The 11,549-nt window shown below is 41.3% G+C and overlaps 1 pseudogene; it reads left to right on the forward strand.

The window, feature by feature from the left end:
• Nucleotides 1-450: 450 nt before the first annotated feature.
• Nucleotides 451-1,497, forward strand: LOC123936785 (annotated as a pseudogene).
• The last annotated feature ends 10,052 nt before the right edge of the window (nucleotides 1,498-11,549 follow it).

The raw sequence follows: 11,549 nt of genomic DNA on the forward strand, positions 1-11,549 counted from the left end.
CTACACATATTAAAATAACATGTGTGATGTTTTTCAGTTTACAGAAATTTTTAATAATAATTACTCCTTTCCACTTAGTAGGGGAGGTAAATGTTGTAATCTTTTATGTTAAGAAATACTAGTTCAAGTAATTACCTGGCTAGCTCAGTTCATAGTCACTAGGGCAGGCAGCCTCATTATCAGGTCTGTTCTCATTCGCTATCCTGTGTTATACAGTATACCATGGAGGGCACTGTGACCTCTTGAACATTTCATTCCTTATCTCAGTGTATTTATAATTTTGTGATATTGCTGATGATATTAAACTTTACCTGAACACCACGTCCCTGGAAAAGAGGGGAGGTTGAAGGAATTCCTTCACCATTTTGTGTACCAGAAAAGGGCTTACCGCAAAGAAACCCCTTGGGAGGGGTCTGACCATCAGCGTCTGCATCCACATCTACCCATACAATGGCTCCTGGGAGCTTTGCCTCCAGCCTCCAACATCCCCAGCGTCTTCAGCCCCCTTGCCCTCCACAGTGGGGTCATCCAGGCTGTCTGGGTCTGAAGAGCCAGGCCCGAGTTGCAGTGCCATCCCAGGGCCTCGCCGCCAACCCCCTGGGCTGCGCATGGTCCTGGAGGAACCTACTGCAGGCCCGGGAGCAGTGCCAGGGCACCTCTGTGGCCGCCATCAAGCATTACATCCTGCAGAAGTACCCTACGGTGGACAGCCTCCGGTTCAAGCACCTGCTGAAGCAGGTCCTGGCCACGCGCATGCACTGAAGTCTGCTCATCAGGCCCACCAACCCCAAGGCCAGGGGCGCCACTGGCAGCTTCAAATTGGTTCCCAAGCATCAAAGGAAAGTCCAACCCAGGAAGACATCCACCAAGACAAGCCCCAGGAAACCCAGTGAGGCCAAGGAGAAGGTCTCTAAGAAACCGAGAGAGGCAAAGAAGGACCCTGCCAACCCAGCTGAGGTGAAAAGGGGACTGAGGAAGCCTCCAGAGGCGCAGATGGCTCCTCCCAAACCAGGTGCAGCCAAAGAGAAGCCTCCCAAGAAAGGCGGCCAGACCAAAGACCAAGAGGCAAGAGTAAGTGAGGCCAGGAAGGCCTCCCAAAAGCCAAACAAGGCCCCATGGGCCCCTCCCTGTGCCACTGGGCTCAGTGGAAAGTCAAAGGTCAAAGGCAGAAGAAGAGCCAAGGTGGTGAGGAGGCCCCCAGGAAGACAAAAGCTGGGAGTCAGAGTGTAAAATCTACAGTCCCTCAGGGCAAGAATGGTGCTATTTCTCCATCCAAAAAGAAGGACAACCACATCCCTAAAGAGGTCATTGCCCATGTGGCCAATGATGGGCCCAAAGCCAAGGCCTCTGCTCGTCCCAGGGGTGGCAGGTCTAAGAAGGTTACCTGAACCTCTGGCCAGGAAGATAGAGGCCCCCAAGGGCCCGAGGAGGCTGGGCATGCCCACCAAGGCCTCATTATCCAAACTGGCCAGTAGGAAGGCAGAGGGTGAAATCTAGAGCTGGGGTGGAGACACAAAAATCCTACCCGAGTTTTTATTCCCTCAAAACCTGTCACTCTATTTATTTCATTGTAACCTATTTATCAATAAAGACTTTTTTTCTGTCTAAAAAAGAGGTCATCTTTTTTTTTTGACCTGAATAATTAATTAATTTATTTATTTTTTCAGCGTAACAGTATTCATTGTTTTTGCACAACACCCAGTGCTCCATGCAATACGTGCCCTCCCTATTACCCACCACCTGGTTCCCCCAACCTCCCACCCCCGCCCCTTCAAAACCCTCAGGTTGTTTTCAGAGTCCATAGTCTCTTATGGTTTGCCTCTCCTTCCAATTTCCCTCAACTTACTTCTCCTCTCCATCTCCCAATGTCCTCCATGTCATTTGTTATGCTCCACAAATAAGTGAAACCATATGATACTTGACTAAAAGAGGTCATCTTTTTTCCCCATAAGAAGAGGACTTCTTCCCCATAGGACTCAGATTAAGACTCAGGGATGGCTCTTTGTTTACAGACAAGCCAAGACACAGACATTCTAGTTTCCTATTCTTTGCCATGTAAATGCTGTGCCATTGATCAATGGGAACAAAATAGTTGTGAATTAAACTTTGGTTAAGATTCTCTCCTTCCATTATGAAATAATAGAAAATATATATTGGTTTCTGCTCCTGGTTCCTGGCATAGGACTCTTAAAACCTTTATCATTTCCTGAGTGATAGAAACATCCGACATACATCAACTAAATCCATTAGAATTTCTTGGGTGCTTGGAGCATGTTGTTTCTAATGAGGGGACTCTGGCAGGGTCTTGGATGGCTCATGGATGGGGGGCTGTTTACCAGAAAAACCAAGCCATGATTAGAAGCTTGGATCTTTCAGCCCCATCCCCCATCCTCTAGAAGGGAGAGTAGGACAGACATTTGAGTTAATAATTCATCACAGCTAAGTGATGAAGCCTCCAGAAAAATCTCAAAGTACGGGGTCATAGAGCTTCCTGGTTGTATACACATTCACCTACTGGGAGGGAGGCACACCTCAAATCCATGGGGACAGAAGCTCCTGTGCTCAAGACCCTTCCAGACCTCACCCTGTATATCTCTTCATCTGGCTGTTCATTCGTATCCTTTAAAATATCCTTTGAAATAAATTGGCAATAGCAAGTTAAAAAAACAAAACAAAACAAAACAAACAAAACACAAAAGAGTTTCCTCCTTCCCCTAGGAGTCTGAACTTTCTCTTACCTTCAGCTTGAATCAATTAACAACCCTCCCTTAACAGCCCATTCTGAGAATAGATAGATGGGCCTCAGGATAAACATTCTCCTATTGGCTCTTCCCTCAATGCCAGCCTCTCACCCAACTACTCCATGCATGGGTCTTTCTAGCCTTGTTGACTCTGTATGAAAGAAAATCCCTTTTGTGTAGCTCCTCTACCCCCATTTTCAGCTTTAATGAGGCAAAAGGTGTGCAATGTGATGATTTAAGTGTACCCTGTGACCTGATCACCATAATCAAACTAATGAACACCTGTGTCACCTCATATCGTCAACCCCCCTTTGTGTGTGTGTGGTGAGAACACTGAAGATCTACTCTTTTAGCAAATTGCAAATATACAATACAGTGCTAGTTACTCTAGTCACTATCTTGTAGGTTAGAGCCCGAGAATTTATTAATTTTATAAACTGGAAGTTTGTACCCTTTGACCCATGTCCCCCATGATCCCCTAACTTCCAGCCCTCTGGTTACCACCATTCTCTCTGCTTTCTATGAGTCTTACTTTTCAATTCCACATATAAGTCAGATCATACAGTATTTATTTTGCTTAACTCTTAGAATGCTTGCTAATCTCATAGTCAGAATGTTCTCCCTAGTGTAATAGATAACCTCCCCCCCAACCAAGGCTCCCTAGCACCTTGCAATAATTCTTTCAAATAAAATCCCTTCTTACTAAGTCCAGATTTTTTTGGTTTGGGGGGTTCTTTTTGACACTACAATATTACAATCCTGAAAGATCATTCTCTCTGTCACTGCCTGGGTAAATGCTTTTTAATATTGATCTGACCTTGATATTTATTCACATATTCTTAACTCTAAATATTGGATTACTTGCTGTTGCCCAATCATCAAAATATCAGCTCTGAACTTTCATAGCGTTTTATAGCTCCGTACTTCTAAGTACATATACCTTACAATTCTTAGATAAAAGAAACTTTTGATGTACTATAGAAGTAAGTTTTCTTTCTTAAATCTGTGCAAAAGCACATAAATCTTAGATTACTTTAGTGTCCGCTACAATATTTTGCTAAAATGCAGTGTTCTTCCCTTAATCTACAGCACATGGCCTATGTTGATGTGACCATTATTTATTTAATCAGGTTCATTTGGAAAAATTTAGCTTTATTTTTTAGGACTCTATTTTAGTTGGCATTTTTGGAAAGAAAAGACAATTACAAAACATCAGTGACTTACAATGAGAAAAATTAATTTCTTTTTTAAAGATTTTATTTATTTATTTATTTGATGGAGACAGAGATCACAAGTAGGGAGAGATAGAGGGGGGGATGGGGGGAAGCACACTCCCTGCTGAGCAGAGAGCCTGCTGGGCTCAATCTCAGGACCCTGAGATCACTACCTGAGCCAAAGACAAAGGCTTAACCCACTGAGCCACCCAGGTGCCCTGAAAAATTAATTTCTTGATCATGCTGCTTGAGGACTGCTACTCAATCATGGCTTAGGTGGGCTCTGCTGAATTTTATCTGTCTTCTCATTGGGCAACCGAAGGTGAAGGAAGAAATATTATCTGGGACATCATGTTCTTATGGTAGATGATTAGAGCAAGGCTGACAACCAAAACACACAAAGACATTCCAAGCTTTTGTTCAGACGTATTGTCTGTTCATATTCAATTGAACAAAGCATGTTACATGGTCAATTTAAAGATTATCAGAGTAGAGAACTATATTCTACCTGCACGTAGCAAGGGCAGGACGTTAATTTCCTTGGGCTGCCATAGCCAACTACTATAAACGGAGAGGATTAAAACAGCAGAAATTTATTATCTCCCAGTTCTGGAGGCTCAGAGTCCAAAATCAAGATGTCATCAAAACCATGCTTCCTTTGAAACTGTGGACAGAATCCTTCCTTGCTTCTTCCTTCTGGAGGCATCTATCAAGCATTGGTGTTCCTTGGCTTTCAGCCTGTAACTCCAAACTCTACCTCTGTCTTCACCTCATATCTTTACCATTGTCTTCTTAGAAGGACATTATCATATTGGATTAGGAACTGCCCTTCACTACAGTAAGATATTATCTTGACTAGTTGCATCTGTAATGACCCTAAGGTCACATTCTGAAGTCCTAGGGTTAGAATTATAATATCTGTTTTGGGGAGACACAATTCAACTTATAATAGGTAGGGAGAGAAATACCTTCTTATAAACACTACAAATCTACCACCATTTTTCTTCCTTCTCCCTTGTCTCTGACCTTTCAAGAATATAAACTATATAACCTACAAGAAATTGAGGAAGTAGAGAATGGATTGAGATTTAAAATGGAATCCTTTCCTAAGAAGTGGTTGAAGTAGTAGAAGGTGGGCTGACTACAGAGTGGAGATCAGAGCAGAAACCCACAGGTGCTGTGGAACTGCATGAGTGTAAGCTATTTCCGTAGCTTCAGATCTTCAGGACTTGGCCCTGGAGTACCAGTCCCCTGGTCTTGTTGGATCTAAGAAAGATTCTTGAGAGGGTGGGGTGGGGGTTGGGATGCAATTCAAACATGGGAATTATACCCAAGGCTCTCCACACGGAAGCAAAAGCACTTAGGTAGGTGAGAATGATTCTGGTGCTATGTCTTACCCCTTTCAAAACTGACTCAAGTCTAACTGGGTGATTTTGTCAGAGACAGATAGAATTGGAACAAGATAAGAGACATGATGCAGAAATTCAATATTTTAAGTGTCACCAGGTGCCACCAGGGTTGAGAATTACTGGACTAGACTAAGCAACTGGGAGAAGTCTAAGAAGCAATCTCCTCTGACCCCCCAAAAGGATTTCTGTATCATTGCAAAGATCAGCAAGAGGAATCTGAGAGAAGTTCTATAAGGACACCCTAAACCCCAGTCAGGTCTTTCTGGTTTCCACGTGGCATCTTCCTATGCCCTGAGGCCAATCCCACTGGGAATGTGGAGGAAGTGAGAAGTGGAGGGACAAAGCTAGGGATGGTACAGGGAGATTAAGTGTACCTAACTGCTACAGTCCTTTGGCACAGGGGTCTACGATTGAGTTCTTGGATTAATTGATTTAGGTTCAAAACCCAAGTCAGCATGTGGCTGTCCAATTTTCCCAGCACCATTTATTGAAGAGGCTGTCTTTTTTCCATTGGACATTCTTTCCTGCTTTGTCGAAGATTAGTTGACCATAGAGTTGAGGGTCGATTTCTGGGCTCTCTATTCTGTTCCACTGATCTATGTGTCTGTTTTTGTGCCAGTACCATGCTGTCTTGATGATGACAGCTTTGTAATAGAGCTTGAAGTCCGGAATTGTAATGCCACCAACTTTGGCTTTGTTCTTCAATATTCCTTTGGCTATTCGAGGTCTTTTCTGGTTCCATATAAATTTTAGGATTATTTGTTCCATTTCTTTGAAAAAAATGGATGGTATTTTGATAGGGATTGCATTAAATGTGTAGATTGCTTTAGGTAGCATAGACATTTTCACAATATTTATTCTTCCAATCCAGGAGCATGGAACATTTTTCCATTTTTTTGTGTCTTCCTCAATTTCTTTCATGAGTACTTTATAATTTTCTGTGTATAGATTCTTAGTCTCTTTGGTTAGGTTTATTCCTAGGTATCTTATAGTTTTGGGTACAATTGTAAATGGGATTGACTCCTTAATTTCTCTTTCTTCAGTCTTGTTGTTGGTGTACAGAAATGCAACTGATTTCTGTGCATTGATTTTATATCCTGACACTTTACTGAATTCCTGAACAAGTTCTAGCAGTTTTGGAGTGGAGTCTTTTGGGTTTTCCACATATAGTATCATATCATCTGCGAAGAGTGATAGTTTGACTTCTTCTTTACCAATTTGGATGCCTTTAATTTCTTTTTGTTGTCTGATTGCTGAGGCTAGGACTTCTAGTACTATGTTGAATAGCAGTGGTGATAATGGACATCCCTGCCGTGTTCCTGACCTTAACGGAAAAGCTTTCAGTTTTTCTCCATTGAGAATGATATTTGCGGTGGGTTTTTCATAGATGGCTTTGATAATATTGAGGTATGTGCCCTCTATCCCTACACTTTGAAGAGTTTTGATCAGGAAGGGATGCTGTACTTTGTCAAATGCTTTTTCAGCATCTATGGAGAGTATCATATGGTTCTTGTTCTTTCTTTTATTAATGTGTTCTATCACATTGATTGATTTGCGGATGTTGAACCAACCCTGCAGCCCTGGAATAAATCCCACTTGATCATGGTGAATAATCCTTTTAATGTACTGTTGAATCCTATTGGCTAGTATTTTGGCGAGAATTTTTGCGTCTGTGTTCATCAAGGATATTGGTCTGTAGTTCTCTTTTTTGGTGGGATCCTTGTCTGGTTTTGGGATCAAGGTGATGCTGGCCTCATAAAATGAGTTTGAATTGGACCACTTCCTTACACCACACACAAAAATAGACTCCAAATGGTTGAAGGACCTCAATGTGAGAAAGGAATCCATCAAAATCCTTGAGGAGAATGCAGGCAGCAACCTCTTCGACCTCAGCCGTAGCAACATCTTCCTAGGAACAACGGCAAAGGCAAGGGAAGCAAGGGCAAAAATGAACTGTTGGGATTTCATCAAGATCAAAAGCTTTTGCACAGCAAAGGAAACAGTTAACAAAACCAAAAGACAACTGACAGAATGGGAGAAGATATTTGCAAACGACATATCAGATAAAGGGCTAGTATCCAAAATCTATAAGGAACTTAGCAAACTCAACACCCAAAGAACAAACAATCCAATCAAGAAATGGGCAGAGGACATGAACAGACATTTCTGCAAAGAAGACATCCAGATGGCCAACAGACACATGAAAAAGTGCTCCACGTCACTCGCCATCAGGGAAATACAAATCAAAACCACAATGAGATATCACCTCACACCAGTCAGAATGGCTAAAATGAACAAGTCAGGAAATGACAGATGCTGGAGAGGATGTGGAGAAAGGGGAACCCTCCTCCACTGTTGGTGGGAATGCAAGCTGGTGCAACCACTCTGGAAAACAGCATGGAGGTTCCTCAAAATGTTGAAAATAGAACTACCCTATGACCCAGCAATTGCACTACTGGGTATTTACCCTAAAGATACAAACATAGTGATCCGAAGGGGCACGTGTACCCGAATGTTTATAGCAGCAATGTCTACAATAGCCAGACTATGGAAAGAACCTAGATGTCCATCAACAGATGAATGGATCAAGAAGATGTGGTATATATACACAATGGAATACTATGCAGCCATCAAAAGAAATGAAATCTTGCCATTTGCGACGATGTGGATGGAACTAGAGCGTATCATGCTTAGTGAAATAAGTCAATCGGAGAAAGACAACTATCATATGATCTCCCTGATATGAGGACATGGAGAAGCAACATGGGGGGGTAGGAGATAGGAGAAGAATAAATGAAACAAGATGGGATTGGGAGGGAGACAAACCATAAATGACTCTTAATCTCACAAAACAAACTGGGGGTTGCTGCGGGGAGGTGGGATTGGGGGAGGGGGAGCGGGCTATGGACATTGGGGAGGGGAAGCGAACCATAAGAGACTATGGACTCTGAAAAACAACCTGAGGGTTTTGAAGGGTCAGGGGTGGGAGGTTGGGGCAACCTGAGGGTTTTGAAGGGTCAGGGGTGGGAGGTTGGGGGAACAGGTGGTGGGTAATGGAGAGGGCACGTTTTGCATGGAGCACTGGGTGTTGTGCAAAAAGAATGAATACTGTTACGCTGAAAAAATAAATAAAATGAGAAAAAAAAAAAAAAAAAAAAAAAAAACCCAAGTCAGCCACCTAGTGGCTATAAATTTGTGCAACATAACATTCAATGAATGGGCTTAATTTTTGTGTCTGACAGTGAGGATAATAGTACTAATTTGTAAGGCTATTGTGAGGATGAAAAGAGATAATCTATGTACAGTACTTAGCAGATTCTGAGAAGAAATAAATCCTTGTGAATCATTAGATATTATTATTGTTATTTAGCTATGACTTAACAGTTTAACAAGTAAGGGACTTTTTCTTATGACCCCAAACCTTCTTTGTGTCCCAGATTTCTCACACATTTTTTTCACATATCCGAATCTTCATCTGAGCACTTTATCTTCTCTCAGATAGGAATTAGACTTGCGTTTTTTTTCTGTTGTTCTTGGAATTAGTCCTGCTCCGGAGCTCCAGGCTTGTGGCAACACCTCTGTCACGGGCTTAGCGCTTTCCCAACCTGTCTGGAGGCTGTCAAGATTCTGCCTGACCCTTAGAATACCACAGATTCTTCCATGCTCCAGCTCCTGACTCCTGACAGACACATACCTATTACCTGTTACACCATGCTCTCTCCATTCCATGATCCCAGCACCTTCTGCCTAGCTGCTGTGTAGTTATTCTTGCTTATTTTTATCAAAATATCTAATTCAAATCTAAATCATTTTAAAGATGAAGAATATACCTTATTGGAAGGGTTTACAATTATTCTGTCTTCTCTCTCTCTCTTTACTCTGAAGCTTCTTCTTAGGGCTGGATTCCAGTATCACAGTATCATCCTTCCAGTAACCACCTGCTGACAAAGTCTCAGAATACAGTTCTAGGACATACCTCCAAATGATAAATGTGATGATCATAGGTTACTACACATAAACTGCATGGCACATAGTGGTATATTTCTATTTTTTCCTCTTCCAATCATTGTTGCTGTCACAGATGGATGAATAAAGAGCGAGCCCAGTAACTAGTTATAGGTTAACATAGTACCAGTAACAAGGTTGAGTTTTTACAAAGTAAGTATACTGGGGCACCTGGGTGGCTCAGTTGTTAGGCATCTGCCTTCAGCTCAAGTCATGATCATAGGGTCCTGGGATCAAGCCTCCCATCAGGCTCCCCACTCAGTGAGAAGCCTGCTTCCCCCACTCCCCCTGCTTGTATTCCCTCCCTCGCTGCATCTCTCTCTGTCAAATAAATAAATAAAATCTTACAAAATAAGTATACTATTAATATTTTTTCAAAATACTTTATAATTTGCCAAGGATTTGGAATGGAGAGTTTGAGAAGGGTTAAAATGAAAAGAACTTAAACCTACATATTGGTATCGTCTTTGAGGATTAGACTCACTGAGGAGGAAAGGAATCAAAACAATACAAGAAAAATGTGATTTCACAATCTTCCCACATGCTGATACTTGCTTGAATTCAAGAGAAGGAAATCCTTACAAAATAAATAGACCCACAAAAAAATAAGTGGTGAGGATTTCCAAAAGTCTTTACCAAATGATCAGAGCCATTTTTTAAGATATAGCAATAATACACTAATTGTGTGATGGTACAGGTAGTAAAAGAATACAAATTATAGCCTATTTTACACGTAGTTTATTATTTTTTAATGTATAAATTTGTTAAAATAACTTGATAAGTCTAATTTGGAATTAACAATGTAATTTATAGGCCCAAACTCCTACTTTTAGCTTTAAAATTAACTCTAGGGGCATCTGGATGGCTCAGTTGGTTAAGCATCTGATTTTGGCTTGTGATCTTGGGGTCCTGGGATTGACTGGCATCTGTCCTGGGTCAGGCTCCAGTGGGTAGTCTGCTTCTCCCTCTCCCTCTGCCACTCTCCCTGCTCACGCTCTCTCTCTGTCACTCTCTCAAATGAATAAATAAAATCTTTAAAGAAAAAAAAACTAACTCTAACAATTGGGTAACAAAACTGTATCTGATAGGAATGGTAATGAAAGATAAACTAATAAATTTGACATTGACAAAATATGAATTTAAGACTTTCTTTTGCTAAGATTACATGAAGATGTTGAGTTTTGTAAATTATTTTAAAATTCCCAACATTAAGTTATCTGGCATTTCAAAGTACCCATATGCTCAATGACATGCTACTAAAAAGTTGGTGTTTATGTCTTTCTTTTGTGATTAGACTCCTGGGGACTTCTCCTGAGTGAGAGAGGATTGTAGTCACTTACTTTTTTAGGCTCATGGAATATTAAGAAGTGATGCTACATCAATGTATCAGAGCATAATAATGGTGTCCCTGGTTTCAGCTATGACACACAATAAACTTTAAATAGTCACTCCATCCTTGCAACAATGACAAAAATGGAACTAGAAATCGAGAATTCTTAGACTTATCAGAGAAGAGGGTCACAGGGCAGACTGCAGCTCCCAATACACAGAATGAGAGCCAGTGAGAGTAGAAGTCTTTGGAACCTTAAAATTGTAGGAAGAGTTAAATGAAAACTGGTGAAATGCTGGAGGCTAAGTGTGGATGAGTTTAAGACTTAAAAACTCCAGGGGGCTCAGTCTTAAATCCGCTCCATGTTTTCCTGAGTTTTACTTCTGGAAGTCTCACCAGCTTATGGTGGTGAAGAATGAATGGAGAAAAAGCTCCTTGAGCTTCAGGCAGAGGAAGGGGGTTGGGGATAACCATTTAAAAATAAACCTAGCATCCTCTCTACCACAAAGTCTTACTCACTATGGAAAAAGTCATTACCAGAGACTTATCTAACCCAGAAGAAGAGAAATACTTAACTATAGCCTTCCTGGCCTTTCTGTCTCATAAATGGGGAGAAAAGAAGACAAAAGAGGAGATAGATCAAGGACATTAGAGAAAACTGAGATCTGTGAAACTACAACACACCATATCCTAAACTGAGAACACTAGTCCTGGTGATGATGTGGATCAATAGTAATTTCTATTCACTGCTGGTGGGAATGCAAAACAATACAGTGATTTTGGCATTTCCTTACAAAACTAAATGTAGTCTTACCATATAATCCAGCAATTGAACTCCTAAGTATTTACC

Source organism: Meles meles, chromosome 2 (genome assembly GCF_922984935.1).
Source record: "Meles meles chromosome 2, mMelMel3.1 paternal haplotype, whole genome shotgun sequence".
NCBI classification, from domain to species: domain Eukaryota; kingdom Metazoa; phylum Chordata; class Mammalia; order Carnivora; family Mustelidae; genus Meles; species Meles meles.